The 25,862-nt window shown below is 25.9% G+C and overlaps 1 pseudogene across 1 annotated transcript in view; it reads right to left on the reverse strand.

Annotated features, from left to right (window-relative positions):
• LOC308085220 (GTPase IMAP family member 9-like) overlaps window positions 1–24,028 on the reverse strand; it is a 49,983-nt pseudogene extending 25,955 nt beyond the window's left edge. The window contains exon 1 of the transcript in view: window positions 23,815–24,028. The product of the transcript in view is annotated as a GTPase IMAP family member 9-like (transcript). The remainder of the gene's footprint in view (window positions 1–23,814) is intronic.
• Window positions 24,029–25,862: the final 1,834 nt, after the last annotated feature.

Genomic DNA, 25,862 nt, shown 5'->3' on the forward strand with positions numbered 1-25,862 from the left:
ACCCGCAAAAACCCGCCACTGACCTGTGGCATATTTTGCGTTGAGATTTCATCAGGCCAGATCTCTGTAAATTTTACTTGAATTCTTATAATTTTAATGTTTCTATGATCTGTCAAGTTTATATTTTCCGGTGTATCTGTCATGAATCTATTATAATTTATTTTATAATTTATTATAATGTCAAACGATATCAAGCCGGAGTTTTCCGTGCGTAATTACGCACGTGGTCTGCTCTTTTTTCCCCCTCTACACACACACACACACACACACACACACACACACACACACACACACACACACACACACACACACACACACACACACACACCCCTATCTATCTATCTATCTATCTATCTATCTATCTATCTATCTATCTATCTATCTATCTGTGGTGTGTTCTAGATTTTTTTGGAGGGTATACTATAACTATTCCCCCCCTAGTTCCTCCCACACGTACGGCACGGCACGGCGTATAATTAATTAATGTAAAATAATTTTCTAATGAAGTTTCTAATGTTAATCACCCTGTAACTCAACCACTTTGGAGCTGCTTTTAGCCTTAGATGCAGTTTCAATTATTTGTATTACCATAGAAGTGCAGGGATTGTTATAAATAAATGCTGGTTAGGCTTATCAGATATAATAGCAGTGTTAACAGCAAGCATTCCTGTATCTATTACAGGGTGGGTGGTCCGTCCGTCCGTCCGTCCGTCCGTCCGTCCGTCCGTCTGTCCATCAATCTATCTGCACGCAGCACGCACATCTGAATATATGTCTTTCTGTCCATCTATCTATCTATATGCAGGCAGCATGCACATCTGAATATGATTTCAACGGATTCAATCATTATTATCCTGACAAACAGTGAATCATTGACGGACAGAGAGTCAATCGAAAGTCCGCGCATATAGTCAATAAGATGGTTATTATTATTCATATTCATATTATTATGACAAACAGTGAATGTCTGACGGACAGAAAGCCTTCTTGAATGATGCCCCGTTGAAATTATATCAAAACGAAATCATATAATGCTTGTATAACGTCCCATGTGTATTGTATTATAATCATTATCATCATAATAATCAAAATATTAACCAAACAGACATGTGTGGCACGCATGTGTCATGCGCAATTACACGTCACTGCAACCATCATATAACAAATAACATAGCAGGCACAGTGACAACTGGATCAACTGGATCAAGCCGTTATTTTTACCTGTTATTTTTACCTAATCAGATGAGAGAGAGAGGTGTGCGCTTCTTATGGTATAAGACCTATACAGCGACTGGACTGACATGACCTTTTAACACTGACAACTTTCCTACTCATTCCTGTGTGCATCTTTGACCAACCAACCACACCCCATTTACAGAAGGAATAGCATATATATAGATATACCATATAGCATATATGTCTGTTATTGAGCTGGCCAGTAAACTCTATTTGTCTTGGACTTGGTGACGGTGTTGTGATCATTCTATTTGACAACCCAGGACGAATTCCATTGAAATAGCCCAAACACCAGCCACCTTCATCAGATAAATACTATTTGAATACTACCTATTTGAAGGTACACTGCTACACTCTTTTTGTAATGATCGCGAATGAACTGTCCATGGACCTGGACCATGACATGTATTTGGGCCGATGTGCGTCGAAATGGATTGTTTAGCAATTTAATGACAATAATAATAATAATAATAATAATAATAATAATAATAAATATAGCTGCAAGCAGCGATAAGCGGTTTCGAGGGATAAGGCAGAGACAGGAAGAGGCAGGCAGACAGGCAGACAGTGAGTCCCTCCCCCTCTCTCTCCCCATCTCCCCCTCTCTCCCTCTCTCCCTCTCCCCCTCTCTCCCTCTCCCCCCTCTCTCTCTCTCTCCCTCTCCCCCTCTGTCTCTCTCTCCCTCTCTCCCTCTCCCCTCTCTCCCTCTTAAAATGCTTAAAATGTATAAAATGCATAAAATGCATAAAATGCATAAAATACTTAAAATGCATAACATGCTTACAATGCATACAATGCATAAAATGCTTACAATGCATAAAATGCATACAATGCATAAAATGCATACAATGCATACAATGCTTAAAATGCATAAAATGCTTAAAATGCTTAAAATGCATAAAATGCTTAAAATGCATAAAATGCTTAAAATGCATAAAATGCTTAAAATGCATAAAATAGATAAAAGGCTTAAAATGCTTAAAATGTATAAAATGCATAAAATGCTAAAAATGCATAAAATGTATAAAATGCATAAAATGCTAAAAATGCATAAAATACTTAAAATGCATAAAATGATTGTAATGCATAAAATGCATAAAATGCTTACAATGCATAAAATGCATAAAATGCATAAAATGCTTAAAATGTATAAAATGCATAAAATGTATAAAATGCATAATATGATTACAATGCATAAAATGCTTACAATGCATAAAATGCTTAAAATGCATACAATGCTTAAAATGCATACAATGCTTAAAATGCATAAAATCCTTAAAATGTATAAAATGCTTAAAATGTATAAAATGCTTAAAATGTATAATATGATTACAATGCATAAAATGCTTACAATGCATAAAATGCTTAAAATGCATAAAATCCTTAAAATGCATAAAATGCTTAAAATGCATAAAATGTATAAAATGCATAAAATGCATAAAATGCTTAAAATGCATAAAATGTATAAAATGCATAATATGATTACAATGCATAAAATGTATAAAATGCATAAAATGCATAAAATGCAAAAAATGCAAAAAATACTTAAAATGCATAAAATGATTACAATGCATAAAATGATTACAATGCATAAAATGCATGAAACGCATAAAATGCTTAAAATGCATACAATGCTTAAAATGCATAAAATGCAAAAAATGCTTAAAATGCATAAAATGCTTAAAATGCATCAAATGCAAAAAATGCTTAAAATGTATAAAATGCATAAAATGCATAAAATGCATAAAATGCTTAAAATGCTTAAAATGCATAAAATGCATAAAATAGATAAAATGCTAAAATGCATAAAATGCATACAATGCTTAAAATGCATAAAATGCATCAAATGCATCAAATGCTTAAAATGTATAAAATGCATAAAATGCTTAAAATGCTTAAAATGCATAAAATGCATAAAATGTATAAAATGCATAAAATCCTTAAAATGCATAAAATCCTTAAAATGTATAAAATGCTTAAAATGTATAAAATGCTTACAATGTATAAAATGCTTAAAATGTATAAAATGTATAAAATACATAATATGATTAAAATGCATAAAATCCTTAAAATGCATAAAATCCTTAAAATGCATAAAATGCTTAAAATGCATAAAATGCTTAAAATGTATAAAATGCTTAAAATGCATAAAATGCTTAAAATGCATAAAATGTATAAAATGCATAAAATGCATAAAATGCTTAAAATGCATACAATGTATAAAATGCATAATATGATTACAATGCATAAAATGCTTACAATGCATAAAATGTATAAAATGCTTAAAATGTATAAAATGTATAAAATGTATAAAATGCATAAAATGCTTACAATGCATAAAATGTATAAAATGCATAAAATGCATAAAATGCATAAAATGCAAAAAATGCATAAAATACTTAAAATGCATAAAATGATTACAATGCATAAAATGATTACAATGCATAAAATGCATGAAATGCTTAAAATGCATAAAATGCATACAATGCTTAAAATGCATAAAATGCATAAAATGCATAAAATGCATAAAATGCAAAAAATGCTTAAAATGCATAAAATGCAAAAAATGCTTAAAATGTATAAAATGTATAAAATGCATAAAATGCATAAAACGCTTAAAATGCATAAAATGCATAAAATGCATAAAATGCATAAAATGCTTAAAATGCTTAAAATGCTTAAAATGCTTAAAATGCATAAAATGCATAAAATAGATAAAATGCATAAAATGCATACAATGCTTAAAATGCATAAAATGCATCAAATGCATCAAATGCTTAAAATGTATAAAATGCATAAAATGCTTAAAATGCTTAAAATGCATAAAATGCATAAAATGCATAAAATGTATAAAATGCATAAAATCCTTAAAATGCATAAAATCCTTAAAATGTATAAAATGCTTACAATGTATAAAATGCTTAAAATGTATAAAATGCATAATATGATTACAATGCATAAAATGCTTAAAATGCATAAAATCCTTAAAATGCATAAAATGCTTAAAATGCATAAAATGCTTAAAATGTATAAAATGCTTAAAATGCATAAAATGCTTAAAATGCATAAAATGTATAAAATGCATAAAATGCATAAAATGCTTAAAATGCATAAAATGTATAAAATGCATAATATGATTACAATGCATAAAATGCTTACAATGCATAAAATGCTTAAAATGTATAAAATGTATAAAATGTATAAAATGTATAAAATGCATAAAATGCATAAAATCCTTAAAATGCATAAAATGCTTAAAATGCATAAAATGTATAAAATGCATAAAATGCTTAAAATGCATAAAATGTATAAAATGCATAATATGATTACAATGCATAAAATGTATAAAATGCAAAAAATGCATAAAATACTTAAAATGCATAAAATGATTACAATGCATAAAATGATTACAATGCATAAAATGCATGAAACGCATAAAATGCTTAAAATGCATACAATGCAAAAAATGCTTAAAATGCATAAAATGCTTAAAATGCATCAAATGCAAAAAATGCTTAAAATGTATAAAATGCATAAAATGCATAAAATGCATAAAATGCTTAAAATGCTTAAAATGCATAAAATGCATAAAATAGATAAAATGCTAAAATGCATAAAATGCATACAATGCTTAAAATGCATAAAATGCATCAAATGCATAAAATGCTTAAAATGTATAAAATGCATAAAATGCTTAAAATGCTTAAAATGCTTAAAATGCATAAAATGCATAAAATGTATAAAATGCATAAAATCCTTAAAATGCATAAAATCCTTAAAATGTATAAAATTTATAAAATGCTTACAATGTATAAAATGCTTAAAATGTATGAAATGTATAAAATACATAATATGATTACAATGCATAAAATGCTTAAAATGCATAAAATCCTTAAAATGCATAAAATGCTTAAAATGCATAAAATGCTTAAAATGTATAAAATGCTTAAAATGCATAAAATGCTTAAAATGCATACAATGTATAAAATGCATAATATGATTACAATGCATAAAATGCTTACAATGCATAAAATGTATAAAATGCTTAAAATGTATAAAATGTATAAAATGCAAAAAATGCTTAAAATGTATAAAATGCATAAAATGCATAAAATGCTTAAAATGCATAAAATGCATAAAATGCATAAAATGCTTAAAATGCATAAAATGCTTAAAATGCTTAAAATGCATAAAATGCATAAAATAGATAAAATGCATAAAATGCATACAATGCTTAAAATGCATAAAATGCATCAAATGCATCAAATGCTTAAAATGTATAAAATGCATAAAATGCTTAAAATGCTTAAAATGCATAAAATGCATAAAATGTATAAAATGCATAAAATCCTTAAAATGCATAAAATCCTTAAAATGTATAAAATGCTTACAATGTATAAAATGCTTAAAATGTATAAAATGCATAATATGATTACAATGCATAAAATGCTTAAAATGCATAAAATCCTTAAAATGCATAAAATGCTTAAAATGCATAAAATGCTTAAAATGTATAAAATGCTTAAAATGCATAAAATGCTTAAAATGCATAAAATGCATAAAATGCATAAAATGCTTAAAATGCATAAAATGTATAAAATGCATAATATGATTACAATGCATAAAATGCTTACAATGCATAAAATGCTTAAAATGTATAAAATGTATAAAATGTATAAAATGCATAAAATGCATAAAATGCTTACAATGCATAAAATGCTTACAATGCATAAAATGCATAAAATGCTTACAATGCATAAAATGTATAAAATGTATAAAATGTATAAAATGTATAAAATGTATAAAATGCATAAAATGCATAAAATGCATAAAATGCATAAAATGCTTAAAATGCATAAAATGTATAAAATGCATAATATGATTACAATGCATAAAATGCATAAAATGCATAAAATGCTTACAATGCATAAAATGCAAAAAATGCTTAAAATGCATAAAATGCTTAAAATGCATCAAATGCAAAAAATGCTTAAAATGTATAAAATGCATAAAATGCATAAAATGCATAAAATGCTTAAAATGCTTAAAATGCATAAAATGCATAAAATAGATAAAATGCTAAAATGCATAAAATGCATACAATGCTTAAAATGCATAAAATGCATCAAATGCATCAAATGCTTAAAATGTATAAAATGCATAAAATGCTTAAAATGCTTAAAATGCATAAAATGCATAAAATGTATAAAATGCATAAAATCCTTAAAATGCATAAAATCCTTAAAATGTATAAAATGCTTAAAATGTATAAAATGCTTACAATGTATAAAATGCTTAAAATGTATAAAATGTATAAAATACATAATATGATTACAATGCATAAAATGCTTAAAATGCATAAAATCCTTAAAATGCATAAAATGCTTAAAATGCATAAAATGCTTAAAATGTATAAAATGCTTAAAATGCATAAAATGCTTAAAATGCATAAAATGTATAAAATGCATAAAATGCATAAAATGCTTAAAATGCATACAATGTATAAAATGCATAATATGATTACAATGCATAAAATGCTTACAATGCATAAAATGTATAAAATGCTTAAAATGTATAAAATGTATAAAATGCATAAAATGCTTACAATGCATAAAATGTATAAAATGCATAAAATGCATAAAATGCATAAAATGCAAAAAATGCATAAAATACTTAAAATGCATAAAATGATTACAATGCATAAAATGATTACAATGCATAAAATGCATGAAATGCTTAAAATGCATAAAATGCATACAATGCTTAAAATGCATAAAATGCATAAAATGCAAAAAAAGCATAAAATGCAAAAAATGCTTAAAATGCATAAAATGCAAAAAATGCTTAAAATGTATAAAATGCATAAAATGCATAAAACGCTTAAAATGCATAAAATGCATAAAATGCATAAAATGCTTAAAATGCATAAAATGCTTAAAATGCTTAAAATGCATAAAATGCATAAAATAGATAAAATGCATAAAATGCATACAATGCTTAAAATGCATAAAATGCATCAAATGCATCAAATGCTTAAAATGTATAAAATGCATAAAATGCTTAAAATGCTTAAAATGCATAAAATGCATAAAATGCATAAAATGTATAAAATGCATAAAATCCTTAAAATGCATAAAATCCTTAAAATGTATAAAATGCTTACAATGTATAAAATGCTTAAAATGTATAAAATGCATAATATGATTACAATGCATAAAATGCTTAAAATGCATAAAATCCTTAAAATGCATAAAATGCTTAAAATGCATAAAATGCTTAAAATGCATAAAATGCTTAAAATGCATAAAATGCTTAAAATGCATAAAATGCTTAAAATGCTTAAAATGCATAAAATGCATAAAATAGATAAAATGCATAAAATGCATAAAATGCATACAATGCTTAAAATGCATAAAATGCATCAAATGCATCAAATGCTTAAAATGTATAAAATGCATAAAATGCTTAAAATGCTTAAAATGCATAAAATGCATAAAATGTATAAAATGCATAAAATCCTTAAAATGCATAAAATCCTTAAAATGTATAAAATGCTTACAATGTATAAAATGCTTAAAATGTATAAAATGCATAATATGATTACAATGCATAAAATGCTTACAATGCATAAAATGCTTAAAATGTATAAAATATATAAAATGTATAAAATGCATAAAATGCATAAAATGCTTACAATGCATAAAATGCTTACAATGCATAAAATGCATAAAATGCTTACAATGCATAAAATGTATAAAATGCTTAAAATGTATAAAATGTATAAAATGCATAAAATGCATAAAATGCATAAAATGCATAAAATGCATAAAATGTATAAAATGCATAATATGATTACAATGCATAAAATGCATAAAATGCATAAAATGCTTACAATGCATAAAATGCAAAAAATGCTTAAAATGCATAAAATGCTTAAAATGCATCAAATGCAAAAAATGCTTAAAATGTATAAAATGCATAAAATGCATAAAATGCATAAAATGCTTAAAATGCTTAAAATGCATAAAATGCATAAAATAGATAAAATGCTAAAATGCATAAAATGCATACAATGCTTAAAATGCATAAAATGCATCAAATGCATCAAATGCTTAAAATGTATAAAATGCATAAAATGCTTAAAATGCTTAAAATGCATAAAATGCATAAAATGTATAAAATGCATAAAATCCTTAAAATCCTTAAAATGTATAAAATGCTTAAAATGTATAAAATGCTTACAATGTATAAAATGCTTAAAATGTATAAAATGTATAAAATACATAATATGATTACAATGCATAAAATGCTTAAAATGCATAAAATCCTTAAAATGCATAAAATGCTTAAAATGCATAAAATGCTTAAAATGTATAAAATGCTTAAAATGCATAAAATGCTTAAAATGCATAAAATGTATAAAATGCATAAAATGCATAAAATGCTTAAAATGCATACAATGTATAAAATGCATAATATGATTACAATGCATAAAATGCTTACAATGCATAAAATGTATAAAATGCTTAAAATGTATAAAATGTATAAAATGCATAAAATGCTTACAATGCATAAAATGTATAAAATGCATAAAATGCATAAAATGCATAAAATGCAAAAAATGCATAAAATACTTAAAATGCATAAAATGATTACAATGCATAAAATGATTACAATGCATAAAATGCATGAAATGCTTAAAATGCATAAAATGCATACAATGCTTAAAATGCATAAAATGCATAAAATGCAAAAAAAGCATAAAATGCAAAAAATGCTTAAAATGCATAAAATGCAAAAAATGCTTAAAATGTATAAAATGCATAAAATGCATAAAACGCTTAAAATGCATAAAATGCATAAAATGCATAAAATGCTTAAAATGCATAAAATGCTTAAAATGCTTAAAATGCATAAAATGCATAAAATAGATAAAATGCATAAAATGCATACAATGCTTAAAATGCATAAAATGCATCAAATGCATCAAATGCTTAAAATGTATAAAATGCATAAAATGCTTAAAATGCTTAAAATGCATAAAATGCATAAAATGCATAAAATGCATAAAATGTATAAAATGCATAAAATCCTTAAAATGCATAAAATCCTTAAAATGTATAAAATGCTTACAATGTATAAAATGCTTAAAATGTATAAAATGCATAATATGATTACAATGCATAAAATGCTTAAAATGCATAAAATCCTTAAAATGCATAAAATGCTTAAAATGCATAAAATGCTTAAAATGTATAAAATGCTTAAAATGCATAAAATGCTTAAAATGCATAAAATGTATAAAATGCATAAAATGCATAAAATGCTTAAAATGCATAAAATGTATAAAATGCATAATATGATTACAATGCATAAAATGCTTACAATGCATAAAATGCTTAAAATGTATAAAATGTATAAAATGTATAAAATGTATAAAATGCATAAAATCCTTAAAATGCATAAAATGCTTAAAATGCATAAAATGTATAAAATGCATAAAATGCTTAAAATGCATAAAATGTATAAAATGCATAATATGATTACAATGCATAAAATGTATAAAATGCATAAAATGCAAAAAATGCATAAAATACTTAAAATGCATAAAATGATTACAATGCATAAAATGATTACAATGCATAAAATGCATGAAACGCATAAAATGCTTAAAATGCATACAATGCAAAAAATGCTTAAAATGCATAAAATGCTTAAAATGCATCAAATGCAAAAAATACTTAAAATGTATAAAATGCATAAAATGCATAAAATGCATAAAATGCTTAAAATGCTTAAAATGCATAAAATGCATAAAATAGATAAAATGCTAAAATGCATAAAATGCATACAATGCTTAAAATGCATAAAATGCATCAAATGCATAAAATGCTTAAAATGTATAAAATGCATAAAATGCTTAAAATGCTTAAAATGCTTAAAATGCATAAAATGCATAAAATGTATAAAATGCATAAAATCCTTAAAATGCATAAAATCCTTAAAATGTATAAAATGTATAAAATGCTTACAATGTATAAAATGCTTAAAATGCATAAAATCCTTAAAATGCATAAAATGCTTAAAATGCATAAAATGCTTAAAATGTATAAAATGCTTAAAATGCATAAAATGCTTAAAATGCATAAAATGTATAAAATGCATAAAATGCATAAAATGCTTAAAATGCATACAATGTATAAAATGCATAATATGATTACAATGCATAAAATGCTTACAATGCATAAAATGTATAAAATGCTTAAAATGTATAAAATGTATAAAATGCATAAAATGCTTACAATGCATAAAATGTATAAAATGCATAAAATGCATAAAATGCATAAAATGCAAAAAATGCATAAAATACTTAAAATGCATAAAATGATTACAATGCATAAAATGATTACAATGCATAAAATGCATGAAATGCTTAAAATGCATAAAATGCATACAATGCTTAAAATGCATAAAATGCATAAAATGCAAAAAAAGCATAAAATGCAAAAAATGCTTAAAATGCATAAAATGCAAAAAATGCTTAAAATGTATAAAATGCATAAAATGCATAAAACGCTTAAAATGCATAAAATGCATAAAATGCATAAAATGCTTAAAATGCTTAAAATGCTTAAAATGCATAAAATGCATAAAATGCATAAAATAGATAAAATGCATAAAATGCATACAATGCTTAAAATGCATAAAATGCATCAAATGCATCAAATGCTTAAAATGTATAAAATGCATAAAATGCTTAAAATGCTTAAAATGCATAAAATGCATAAAATGCATAAAATGTATAAAATGCATAAAATCCTTAAAATGCATAAAATCCTTAAAATGTATAAAATGCTTACAATGTATAAAATGCTTAAAATGTATAAAATGCATAATATGATTACAATGCATAAAATGCTTAAAATGCATAAAATCCTTAAAATGCATAAAATGCTTAAAATGCATAAAATGCTTAAAATGCATAAAATGCTTAAAATGCATAAAATGCTTAAAATGCATAAAATGCTTAAAATGCTTAAAATGCATAAAATGCATAAAATAGATAAAATGCATAAAATGCATACAATGCTTAAAATGCATAAAATGCATCAAATGCATCAAATGCTTAAAATGTATAAAATGCATAAAATGCTTAAAATGCTTAAAATGCATAAAATGCATAAAATGTATAAAATGCATAAAATCCTTAAAATGCATAAAATCCTTAAAATGTATAAAATGCTTACAATGTATAAAATGCTTAAAATGTATAAAATGCATAATATGATTACAATGCATAAAATGCTTAAAATGCATAAAATCCTTAAAATGCATAAAATGCTTAAAATGCATAAAATGCTTAAAATGTATAAAATGCTTAAAATGCATAAAATGCTTAAAATGCATAAAATGTATAAAATGCATAAAATGCATAAAATGCTTAAAATGCATAAAATGTATAAAATGCATAATATGATTACAATGCATAAAATGCTTACAATGCATAAAATGCTTAAAATGTATAAAATATATAAAATGTATAAAATGCATAAAATGCATAAAATGCTTACAATGCATAAAATGCTTACAATGCATAAAATGCATAAAATGCATAAAATGCTTACAATGCATAAAATGTATAAAATGCTTAAAATGTATAAAATGTATAAAATGCATAAAATGCATAAAATGCATAAAATGCTTAAAATGCATAAAATGTATAAAATGCATAATATGATTACAATGCATAAAATGCATAAAATGCATAAAATGCTTACAATGCATAAAATGCAAAAAATGCTTAAAATGCTTAAAATGCATCAAATGCAAAAAATGCTTAAAATGTATAAAATGCATAAAATGCATAAAATGCATAAAATGCTTAAAATGCTTAAAATGCATAAAATGCATAAAATAGATAAAATGCTAAAATGCATAAAATGCATAAAATGCATACAATGCTTAAAATGCATAAAATGCATCAAATGCATCAAATGCATCAAATGCATCAAATGCTTAAAATGTATAAAATGCATAAAATGCTTAAAATGCTTAAAATGCATAAAATGCATAAAATGTATAAAATGCATAAAATCCTTAAAATGCATAAAATCCTTAAAATGTATAAAATGCTTAAAATGTATAAAATGCTTACAATGTATAAAATGCTTAAAATGTATAAAATGTATAAAATACATAATATGATTACAATGCATAAAATGCTTAAAATGCATAAAATCCTTAAAATGCATAAAATGCTTAAAATGCATAAAATGCTTAAAATGTATAAAATGCTTAAAATGCATAAAATGCTTAAAATGCATAAAATGTATAAAATGCATAAAATGCATAAAATGCTTAAAATGCATACAATGTATAAAATGCATAATATGATTACAATGCATAAAATGCTTACAATGCATAAAATGTATAAAATGCTTAAAATGTATAAAATGTATAAAATGCATAAAATGCTTACAATGCATAAAATGTATAAAATGCATAAAATGCATAAAATGCATAAAATGCAAAAAATGCATAAAATACTTAAAATGCATAAAATGATTACAATGCATAAAATGATTACAATGCATAAAATGCATGAAATGCTTAAAATGCATAAAATGCATACAATGCTTAAAATGCATAAAATGCATAAAATGCAAAAAAAGCATAAAATGCAAAAAATGCTTAAAATGCATAAAATGCAAAAAATGCTTAAAATGTATAAAATGCATAAAATGCATAAAACGCTTAAAATGCATAAAATGCATAAAATGCATAAAATGCATAAAATGCTTAAAATGCATAAAATGCTTAAAATGCTTAAAATGCATAAAATGCATAAAATAGATAAAATGCATAAAATGCATACAATGCTTAAAATGCATAAAATGCATCAAATGCATCAAATGCTTAAAATGTATAAAATGCATAAAATGCTTAAAATGCTTAAAATGCATAAAATGCATAAAATGCATAAAATGCATAAAATGTATAAAATGCATAAAATCCTTAAAATGCATAAAATCCTTAAAATGTATAAAATGCTTACAATGTATAAAATGCTTAAAATGTATAAAATGCATAATATGATTACAATGCATAAAATGCTTAAAATGCATAAAATCCTTAAAATGCATAAAATGCTTAAAATGCATAAAATGCTTAAAATGTATAAAATGCTTAAAATGCATAAAATGCTTAAAATGCATAAAATGTATAAAATGCATAAAATGCATAAAATGCTTAAAATGCATAAAATGTATAAAATGCATAATATGATTACAATGCATAAAATGCTTACAATGCATAAAATGCTTAAAATGTATAAAATGTATAAAATGTATAAAATGCATAAAATGCATAAAATCCTTAAAATGCATAAAATGCTTAAAATGCATAAAATGTATAAAATGCATAAAATGCTTAAAATGCATAAAATGTATAAAATGCATAATATGATTACAATGCATAAAATGTATAAAATGCATAAAATGCAAAAAATGCATAAAATACTTAAAATGTATAAAATGATTACAATGCATAAAATGATTACAATGCATAAAATGCATGAAACGCATAAAATGCTTAAAATGCATACAATGCAAAAAATGCTTAAAATGCATAAAATGCTTAAAATGCATCAAATGCAAAAAATGCTTAAAATGTATAAAATGCATAAAATGCATAAAATGCATAAAATGCATAAAATGCTTAAAATGCTTAAAATGCATAAAATGCATAAAATAGATAAAATGCTAAAATGCATAAAATGCATACAATGCTTAAAATGCATAAAATGCATCAAATGCATAAAATGCTTAAAATGTATAAAATGCATAAAATGCTTAAAATGCTTAAAATGCATAAAATGCATAAAATGTATAAAATGCATAAAATCCTTAAAATGCATAAAATCCTTAAAATGTATAAAATGTATAAAATGCTTACAATGTATAAAATGCTTAAAATGTATGAAATGTATAAAATACATAATATGATTACAATGCATAAAATGCTTAAAATGCATAAAATCCTTAAAATGCATAAAATGCTTAAAATGCATAAAATGCTTAAAATGTATAAAATGCTTAAAATGCATAAAATGCTTAAAATGCATAAAATGTATAAAATGCATAAAATGCATAAAATGCTTAAAATGCATACAATGTATAAAATGCATAATATGATTACAATGCATAAAATGCTTACAATGCATAAAATGTATAAAATGCTTAAAATGTATAAAATGTATAAAATTGTATAAAATGCAAAAAATGCTTAAAATGTATAAAATGCATAAAATGCATAAAATGCTTAAAATGCATAAAATGCATAAAATGCATAAAATGCTTAAAATGCTTAAAATGCTTAAAATGCTTAAAATGCATAAAATGCATAAAATAGATAAAATGCATAAAATGCATACAATGCTTAAAATGCATAAAATGCATCAAATGCATCAAATGCTTAAAATGCATAAAATGCATAAAATGTATAAAATGCATAAAATCCTTAAAATGCATAAAATCCTTAAAATGTATAAAATGCTTACAATGTATAAAATGCTTAAAATGTATAAAATGCATAATATGATTACAATGCATAAAATGCTTAAAATGCATAAAATCCTTAAAATGCATAAAATGCATAAAATGCTTAAAATGTATAAAATGCAAAAAATGCTTAAAATGCATAAAATGCTTAAAATGCATCAAATGCAAAAAATGCTTAAAATGTATAAAATGCATAAAATGCATAAAATGCATAAAATGCTTAAAATGCTTAAAATGCATAAAATGCATAAAATAGATAAAATGCTAAAATGCATAAAATGCATACAATGCTTAAAATGCATAAAATGCATCAAATGCATCAAATGCTTAAAATGTATAAAATGCATAAAATGCTTAAAATGCTTAAAATGCATAAAATGCATAAAATGTATAAAATGCATAAAATCCTTAAAATGCATAAAATCCTTAAAATGTATAAAATGCTTAAAATGTATAAAATGCTTACAATGTATAAAATGCTTAAAATGTATAAAATGTATAAAATACATAATATGATTACAATGCATAAAATGCTTAAAATGCATAAAATCCTTAAAATGCATAAAATGCTTAAAATGCATAAAATGCTTAAAATGTATAAAATGCTTAAAATGCATAAAATGCTTAAAATGCATAAAATGTATAAAATGCATAAAATGCATAAAATGCTTAAAATGCATACAATGTATAAAATGCATAATATGATTACAATGCATAAAATGCTTACAATGCATAAAATGTATAAAATGCTTAAAATGTATAAAATGTATAAAATGCATAAAATGCTTACAATGCATAAAATGTATAAAATGCATAAAATGCATAAAATGCATAAAATGCATAAAATGCAAAAAATGCATAAAATACTTAAAATGCATAAAATGATTACAATGCATAAAATGATTACAATGCATAAAATGCATGAAATGCTTAAAATGCATAAAATGCATACAATGCTTAAAATGCATAAAATGCATAAAATGCAAAAAAAGCATAAAATGCAAAAAATGCTTAAAATGCATAAAATGCAAAAAATGCTTAAAATGTATAAAATGCATAAAATGCATAAAACGCTTAAAATGCATAAAATGCATAAAATGCATAAAATGCTTAAAATGCATAAAATGCTTAAAATGCTTAAAATGCATAAAATGCATAAAATAGATAAAATGCATAAAATGCATACAATGCTTAAAATGCATAAAATGCATCAAATGCATCAAATGCTTAAAATGTATAAAATGCATAAAATGCTTAAAATGCTTAAAATGCATAAAATGCATAAAATGCATAAAATGCATAAAATGTATAAAATGCATAAAATCCTTAAAATGCATAAAATCCTTAAAATGTATAAAATGCTTACAATGTATAAAATGCTTAAAATGTATAAAATGCATAATATGATTACAATGCATAAAATGCTTAAAATGCATAAAATCCTTAAAATGCATAAAATGCTTAAAATGCATAAAATGCTTAAAATGTATAAAATGCTTAAAATGCATAAAATGCTTAAAATGCATAAAATGTATAAAATGCATAAAATGCATAAAATGCTTAAAATGCATAAAATGTATAAAATGCATAATATGATTACAATGCATAAAATGCTTACAATGCATAAAATGCTTAAAATGTATAAAATGTATAAAATGTATAAAATGTATAAAATGTATAAAATGCATAAAATGCATAAAATCCTTAAAATGCATAAAATGCTTAAAATGCATAAAATGTATAAAATGCATAAAATGCTTAAAATGCATAAAATGTATAAAATGCATAATATGATTACAATGCATAAAATGTATAAAATGCATAAAATGCAAAAAATGCATAAAATACTTAAAATGCATAAAATGATTACAATGCATAAAATGATTACAATGCATAAAATGCATGAAACGCATAAAATGCTTAAAATGCATACAATGCAAAAAATGCTTAAAATGCATAAAATGCTTAAAATGCATCAAATGCAAAAAATGCTTAAAATGTATAAAATGCATAAAATGCATAAAATGCATAAAATGCATAAAATGCATAAAATGCTTAAAATGCTTAAAATGCATAAAATGCATAAAATAGATAAAATGCTAAAATGCATAAAATGCATACAATGCTTAAAATGCATAAAATGCATCAAATGCATAAAATGCTTAAAATGTATAAAATGCATAAAATGCTTAAAATGCTTAAAATGCATAAAATGCATAAAATGTATAAAATGCATAAAATCCTTAAAATGCATAAAATCCTTAAAATGTATAAAATGTATAAAATGCTTACAATGTATAAAATGCTTAAAATGTATGAAATGTATAAAATACATAATATGATTACAATGCATAAAATGCTTAAAATGCATAAAATCCTTAAAATGCATAAAATGCTTAAAATGCATAAAATGCTTAAAATGTATAAAATGCTTAAAATGCATAAAATGCTTAAAATGCATAAAATGTATAAAATGCATAAAATGCATAAAATGCTTAAAATGCATACAATGTATAAAATGCATAATATGATTACAATGCATAAAATGCTTACAATGCATAAAATGTATAAAATGCTTAAAATGTATAAAATGTATAAAATTGTATAAAATGCAAAAAATGCTTAAAATGTATAAAATGCATAAAATGCATAAAATGCTTAAAATGCATAAAATGCATAAAATGCATAAAATGCTTAAAATGCTTAAAATGCTTAAAATGCTTAAAATGCATAAAATGCATAAAATAGATAAAATGCATAAAATGCATACAATGCTTAAAATGCATAAAATGCATCAAATGCATCAAATGCTTAAAATGCATAAAATGCATAAAATGTATAAAATGCATAAAATCCTTAAAATGCATAAAATCCTTAAAATGTATAAAATGCTTACAATGTATAAAATGCTTAAAATGTATAAAATGCATAATATGATTACAATGCATAAAATGCTTAAAATGCATAAAATCCTTAAAATGCATAAAATGCATAAAATGCTTAAAATGTATAAAATGCTTAAAATGCATAAAATGCTTAAAATGCATAAAATGTATAAAATGCATAAAATGCATAAAATGCTTACAATGTATAAAATGCTTAAAATGTATAAAATGCATAATATGATTACAATGCATAAAATGCTTAAAATGCATAAAATCCTTAAAATGCATAAAATGCTTAAAATGTATAAAATGCTTAAAATGCATAAAATGCTTAAAATGCATAAAATGTATAAAATGCATAAAATGCATAAAATGCTTAAAATGCATAAAATGTATAAAATGCATAATATGATTACAATGCATAAAATGCTTACAATGCATAAAATGCTTAAAATGTATAAAATGTATAAAATGTATAAAATGTATAAAATGCATAAAATGCATAAAATGCTTACAATGCATAAAATGCTTACAATGCATAAAATGCATAAAATGCTTACAATGCATAAAATGTATAAAATGCATAAAATGCATAAAATGCATAAAATGCTTAAAATGCATAAAATGTATAAAATGCATAATATGATTACAATGCATAAAATGCATAAAATGCATAAAATGCTTACAATGCATAAAATGCTTAAAATGTATAAAATGCTTAAAATGCATAAAATCCTTAAAATGTATAAAATGCTTAAAATGTATAAAATGCTTAAAATGTAAAAAATGTATAATATGATTACAATGCATAAAATGCTTACAATGCATAAAATGCTTAAAATGCATAAAATCCTTAAAATGCATAAAATGCTTAAAATGCATAAAATGTATAAAATGCATAAAATGCTTAAAATGCATAAAATGTATAAAATGCATAATATGATTACAATGTATAAAATGCATAAAATGCATAAAATGCAAAAAATGCATAAAATACTTAAAATGCATAAAATGATTACAATGCATAAAATGATTACAATGCATAAAATGCATGAAACGCATAAAATGCTTAAAATGCATACAATGCTTAAAATGCATAAAATGCAAAAAATGCTTAAAATGCATAAAATGCTTAAAATGCATCAAATGCAAAAAATGCTTAAAATGTATAAAATGTATAAAATGCATAAAATGCATAAAATGCATAAAATGCATTAAAATGCATAAAATCCTTAAAATGTATAAAATGCTTACAATGTATAAAATGCTTAAAATGTATAAAATGCATAATATGATTACAATGCATAAAATGCTTAAAATGCATAAAATCCTTAAAATGCATAAAATGCTTAAAATGCATAAAATGCTTAAAATGTATAAAATGCTTAAAATGCATAAAATGCTTAAAATGCATAAAATGTATAAAATGCTTAAAATGCATAAAATGTATAAAATGCATAAAATGCATAAAATGCTTAAAATGCATACAATGTATAAAATGCATAATATGATTACAATGCATAAAATGCTTACAATGCATAAAATGTATAAAATGCTTAAAATGTATAAAATGCATAAAATGCTTACAATGCATAAAATGTATAAAATGCATAAAATGCATAAAATGCATAAAATGCAAAAAATGCATAAAATACTTAAAATGCATAAAATGATTACAATGCATAAAATGATTACAATGCATAAAATGCATGAAATGCTTAAAATGCATAAAATGCATAAAATGCATACAATGCTTAAAATGCATAAAATGCATAAAATGCATAAAATGCAAAAAATGCTTAAAATGCATAAAATGCAAAAAATGCTTAAAATGTATAAAATGCATAAAATGCATAAAACGCTTAAAATGCATAAAATGCATAAAATGCATAAAATGCTTAAAATGCATAAAATGCTTAAAATGCTTAAAATGCATAAAATGCATAAAATAGATAAAATGCATAAAATGCATACAATGCTTAAAATGCATAAAATGCATCAAATGCATCAAATGCTTAAAATGTATAAAATGCATAAAATGCTTAAAATGCTTAAAATGCATAAAATGCATAAAATGCATAAAATGTATAAAATGCATAAAATCCTTAAAATGCATAAAATCCTTAAAATGTATAAAATGCTTACAATGTATAAAATGCTTAAAATGTATAAAATGCATAATATGATTACAATGCATAAAATGCTTAAAATGCATAAAATCCTTAAAATGCATAAAATGCTTAAAATGCATAAAATGCTTAAAATGCTTAAAATGTATAAAATGCATAAAATGCATAAAATGCTTAAAATGCATAAAATGTATAAAATGCATAATATGATTACAATGCATAAAATGCTTACAATGCATAAAATGCTTAAAATGTATAAAATGTATAAAATGTATAAAATGTATAAAATGTATAAAATGCATAAAATGCATAAAATCCTTAAAATGCATAAAATGCTTAAAATGCATAAAATGTATAAAATGCATAAAATGCTTAAAATGCATAAAATGTATAAAATGCATAATATGATTACAATGCATAAAATGTATAAAATGCATAAAATGCAAAAAATGCATAAAATACTTAAAATGCATAAAATGATTACAATGCATAAAATGATTACAATGCATAAAATGCATGAAACGCATAAAATGCTTAAAATGCATACAATGCAAAAAATGCTTAAAATGCATAAAATGCTTAAAATGCATCAAATGCAAAAAATGCTTAAAATGTATAAAATGCATTAAATGCATAAAATGCATAAAATGCTTAAAATGCTTAAAATGCATAAAATGCATAAAATGCATAAAATAGATAAAATGCTAAAATGCATAAAATGCATACAATGCTTAAAATGCATAAAATGCATCAAATGCATAAAATGCTTAAAATGTATAAAATGCATAAAATGCTTAAAATGTATAAAATGTATAAAATGCAAAAAATGCTTAAAATGTATAAAATGCATCAAATGCATAAAATGCTTAAAATATATAAAATGCATAAAATGCTTAAAATGTATAAAATGTATAAAATGTATAAAATGTATAAAATGCAAAAAATGCTTAAAATGCATAAAATGCATCAAATGCATAAAATGCTTAAAATGTATAAAATGCATAAAATGCTTAAAATGTATAAAATGTATAAAATGCAAAAAATGCTTAAAATGTATAAAATGCATAAAATGCATAAAATGCTTAAAATGCATAAAATGCTTAAAATGCATAAAATGCATAAAATGCTTAAAATGCATAAAATGCTTAAAATGCTTAAAATGCATAAAATGCATAAAATAGATAAAATGCATAAAATGCATACAATGCTTAAAATGCTTAAAATGCATAAAATGCATAAAATGTATAAAATGCATAAAATCCTTAAAATGCATAAAATCCTTAAAATGTATAAAATGCTTACAATGTATAAAATGCTTAAAATGTATAAAATGCATAATATGATTACAATGCATAAAATGCTTAAAATGCATAAAATCCTTAAAATGCATAAAATGCTTAAAATGCATAAAATGCTTTGTCATGAACTGAATCACATCATGACAAACATGGGAGACGACACACAGAGTTAACTTTAAATGTATTTATTAATAACTAAAAGAACCAAAAAGTTATACTTAAGTAGAATGGGGTGTGTATAGTCAGTGGTATCAGTAGTGTAGTGCATGTATGGATGTGTGAAAATGTAGTGTATGTGCAAGGTGCAGAAACAAGGTAGAACTAAACTCAAAAGGAACCAAAAGCAAACAATGTTTCCTGTGTAGGGGAGAGAGACAGAATGGCCCTGACCAGCCTGCTTAAATACTCCAGCAGGTGATTGGAGTCAGGTGTGCCTCGTCGTCTAGGCACACCCCTGCAGGCTGGTCCCCTCCTCCTACACAGAAACAGAAAACCATTAGAACTCACAGCAACACTACACACCATAGGATGGGTCGTCACACCCCCCCCCATAAGATAGGAGACCAACCAGGTACTCCGTAACATTTAATTCAACTTTACAGTTCTCATTAATCATACTAATACCTGACCCATCCATCCAACCACCCACTCACCCCCTCAGTCACCTGTAGGAACAGTTTTAAGAGTGATGATGGGCAGCGTAAATAGATGGATACAGGCACCAATATCGAATAACTGTACTTGGCAGTTTTACAAAAACACAGCCTTATCTGACCAAATAAACCTTAGACTTCAGAATAACAGTAAGAGGTACCACAACTGCAGAACCTACTTGGTCTAAGGCAATCTTCCATGCGTGGTAAAGGGAACAAGTCAGGTTTTGTAACACTGTTGACTTTCCTTAAGTCTGTGCAAGGTCGAAAAATTGAATCAGGCTTTTTACCCAAACGAGACACAGAGGCCCAACTGCCATTTGAGGGTTCTGCCAAATTGTTATCCAGCATGTACCTAACCTCCTTATCCAGTTGGGCTCGTTTTGCCTCTCCAATATCGTGCTCTATCAGCTGTGTCTGTGATGGTGTGTCTGCAAATAGCAACGGATAGCCATTAACCATCGAAACCCACTCCTTCCTTTTTTTCTCAGCCAGCGGTCCAAGTACTTTGGGTAAAGCTTTTAATGCCTCAGCGTTGTTTACCCGCACTGGAATCCCATTCTCATCTGCCGGCCAATCTCCCCCTCCATTAACCTCCCCCGCCGAAGAACCGCCCACCGTGCCCGTGCACAATGAAGGCTCAACGTAAGGGACGTCACTGGAGCTTTGGGACGCCGACATTTGAGAACCGTATGGTTTCAACAGACTCACATGACACAGCCTAGCTTTTCCTTTAGGCCACACTTTATCCCCTGCCAAATCATTACCCAGGATTATGTCAACCCCTTCCACTGGTAATTCAGGACGCACTCCAACCACCACCTCCCCACTAACCAACCCGCAGACTATGGTCATTCTATGGAGCGGTACGGGAATGATCTGCATACCCATACCTCGCATCAACATGAAATCTCCTGTCTCTGAACCTGAGTAAAATGGCATTACGTCTTGACGAATAAAAGTATGTAATGCACCTGTATCTCTCAAGATGTTAACTCTTACTGCCTTCATACCAGGTAGTGCTACATAACCCTCCGAAATGAATGCTGAATACTCAGAGTCACACCCAGTGGAACACCTGATGTTCGAAACACTTTCCATCTCAACATTTAGCTGAGGTGAGGGAATGGCAGATGCAGCCAAAGCGGCCGGTTTGATTGGTGCACCACTTAACAGCTTCTCTCTAGCTTTAAGAGCAAAACAATCCTTTTTCCAGTGTCCGCTTTTATGGCAAAAATTACAAACATTAGACTCATCCTGTTTCCCTGAACCATCTTCAAACTCAGAAAACCTTGAATCCCCCAGCCCCCCAAAGCGTTTTCCTATAAACACTGGCCCACCGGTCTGATGCGTATAGACACCACCAACTACACTTTTGTGTATTAAACCGTATTCATCAGCCAAGATGGCTGCTTCTTGGGGTGTCTTAACTTTTCTCTCGGTTATGTATGTAGCAATATTAGCGGGTACACAGGTTTTTAATTGTTCCAGAGTTAGCAGATCACAAAGCTCTTTGAATGTTTTAACCTCTGACGCAACACACCATCTGTTAAACTGGACCAACATATCTCTTACAAATTCAACATACGTTTGCTGGTCATTTTTCCTCCAATTCCTAAAACGTTGTCGATAAGCTTCTGGTACTAATTCATATGCCCGCAGCACTGTACTTTTTACCACTTCATATCTTTTACTTTCTGCTATTGTCAAAGAAGCATAGGCCTCCTGGGCCTTACCTGTGAAAACACATTGGAGTAGTAGAGTGCGCTCACCATCAGTCCAGCCCCTGGCGTCTGCCACACGCTCAAACAGGGAAAAAAACAAATCTGGATCCGTCTCTGAAAACTTGGGAAGCAATTTCAAATTAGATCCTACATTAAACTGCTTTGCTTCACTAACACTCAATTTTAACTTCTCCTGCTCCAATTCCAACTTTAGCAATTCAGTCTTTTGTCTCATTTTTTCAATCTCCTTCTCATGTTCCAGCTTAATTTCCAGCAATTCCTTTTGTTGTTGAAACGTTAACTGCCTAGCAGAAAATGAAAATGTTTTACCATCTTCCTCGTCATCCAATAGCTGCACCTCCTCCTCCGGTAATACGTCCTGTGTCACCAAGCTGTCCATGAGAAATATCTTGACCCTAAATTTTAACCGCTTGTCACGGATCTCAATTTTGTAGTGTTCTGCGATGTTTAACAGTTGGTCTTTTGTGCATTTATCTAGAAGCTCCACAGAGGGAGCCTTAATAAATTCCTCGACCAAACTCATTTTTTCAAAAAAAGTGTGCAAAGGTTTCAACAAAAAAGTGGAACAAGACCCCGGAGCCCAACTCCCCTATCTAACCTGCCTACCACAAACTGACTAACTCGCTCACCCCTAGTCTTCAGTGGCCCTCCTGAGTCCCCCATTCCGACAAGGCATCTCAGTGGTACCACTCCATCCCATCTTTTGTGGAACACAGTCTAAACCAAAAAAAAACACAGAGATTCCCATATGGAGAACCACCGTTAAAATCTACCGGAAGTTGGAACCCCAAGGACTTCACCACTCACTTAACTTCAAAAAAACCTGCACTAAGAAAAAATGAGTTCCTTAATGCTCTCTCCCCCCCAACCAAAATACAAACTGTGTGTGTCTCCCAACCCAATTTGTTCAACTTAAGAACAAACCCCAACAAAACCTAAATAACAAACTTAATTGTGTGATAGAAAACGCTTAAGTTTAATTATCACTAATTTAGGTTAAAAAGTGACGAGCCCCCATCTTGTCATGAACTGAATCACATCATGACAAACATGGGAGACGACACACAGAGTTAACTTTAAATGTATTTATTAATAACTAAAAGAACCAAAAAGTTATACTTAAGTAGAATGGGGTGTGTATAGTCAGTGGTATCAGTAGTGTAGTGCATGTATGGATGTGTGAAAATGTAGTGTATGTGCAAGGTGCAGAAACAAGGTAGAACTAAACTCAAAAGGAACCAAAAGCAAACAATGTTTCCTGTGTAGGGGAGAGAGACAGAATGGCCCTGACCAGCCTGCTTAAATACTCCAGCAGGTGATTGGAGTCAGGTGTGCCTCGTCGTCTAGGCACACCCCTGCAGGCTGGTCCCCTCCTCCTACACAGAAACAGAAAACCATTAGAACTCACAGCAACACTACACACCATAGGATGGGTCGTCACAGCTTAAAATGTATAAAATGCTTAAAATGCATAAAATGCTTAAAATGCATAAAATGTATAAAATGCATAAAATGCATAAAATGCTTAAAATGCATAAAATGTATAAAATGCATAATATGATTACAATGCATAAAATGCTTACAATGCATAAAATGCTTAAAATGTATAAAATGTATAAAATGTATAAAATGCATAAAATGCATAAAATGCTTACAATGCATAAAATGCTTACAATGCATAAAATGCATAAAATGCTTACAATGCATAAAATGTATAAAATGCTTAAAATGTATAAAATGTATAAAATGCATAAAATGCATAAAATGCATAAAATGCTTAAAATGCATAAAATGTATAAAATGCATAATATGATTACAATGCATAAAATGCATAAAATGCATAAAATGCTTACAATGCATAAAATGCTTAAAATGTATAAAATGCTTAAAATGCATAAAATGCTTAAAATGCATAAATTGCTTAAAATGCATAAAATGCTTAAAATGCATTAAATGCATAAAATGCTTAAAATGCATAAAATGTATAAAATCCATAAAATGCTTAAAATGCTTAAAATGCATAAAATGTATAAAATCCATAAAATGCTTAAAATGCTTAAAATGCATAAAATGCATAAAATGCTTAAAATGCTTAAAATGCATAAAATGCATACAATGCTTAAAATGCATAAAACGCATAAAATAGATAAAATGCATAAAAGGCATAAAATGCAAAAAATGCATGAAATGTATAAAATACATAAAATGCATACAATGCTTAAAATGCATAAAATCCTTAAAATGCATAAAATGCTTAAAATGCTTAAAATGCTTAAAATGCATAAAATGCTTAAAATGCATAAAATAGATAAAATGCATAACATGCTTAAAATGCATAAAATGCAAAAAAAATGCAT

This window comes from Gymnoscopelus braueri (genome assembly GCF_963280865.1).
Source record: "Gymnoscopelus braueri genome assembly, chromosome: 5".
Taxonomy (NCBI): domain Eukaryota; kingdom Metazoa; phylum Chordata; class Actinopteri; order Myctophiformes; family Myctophidae; genus Gymnoscopelus; species Gymnoscopelus braueri.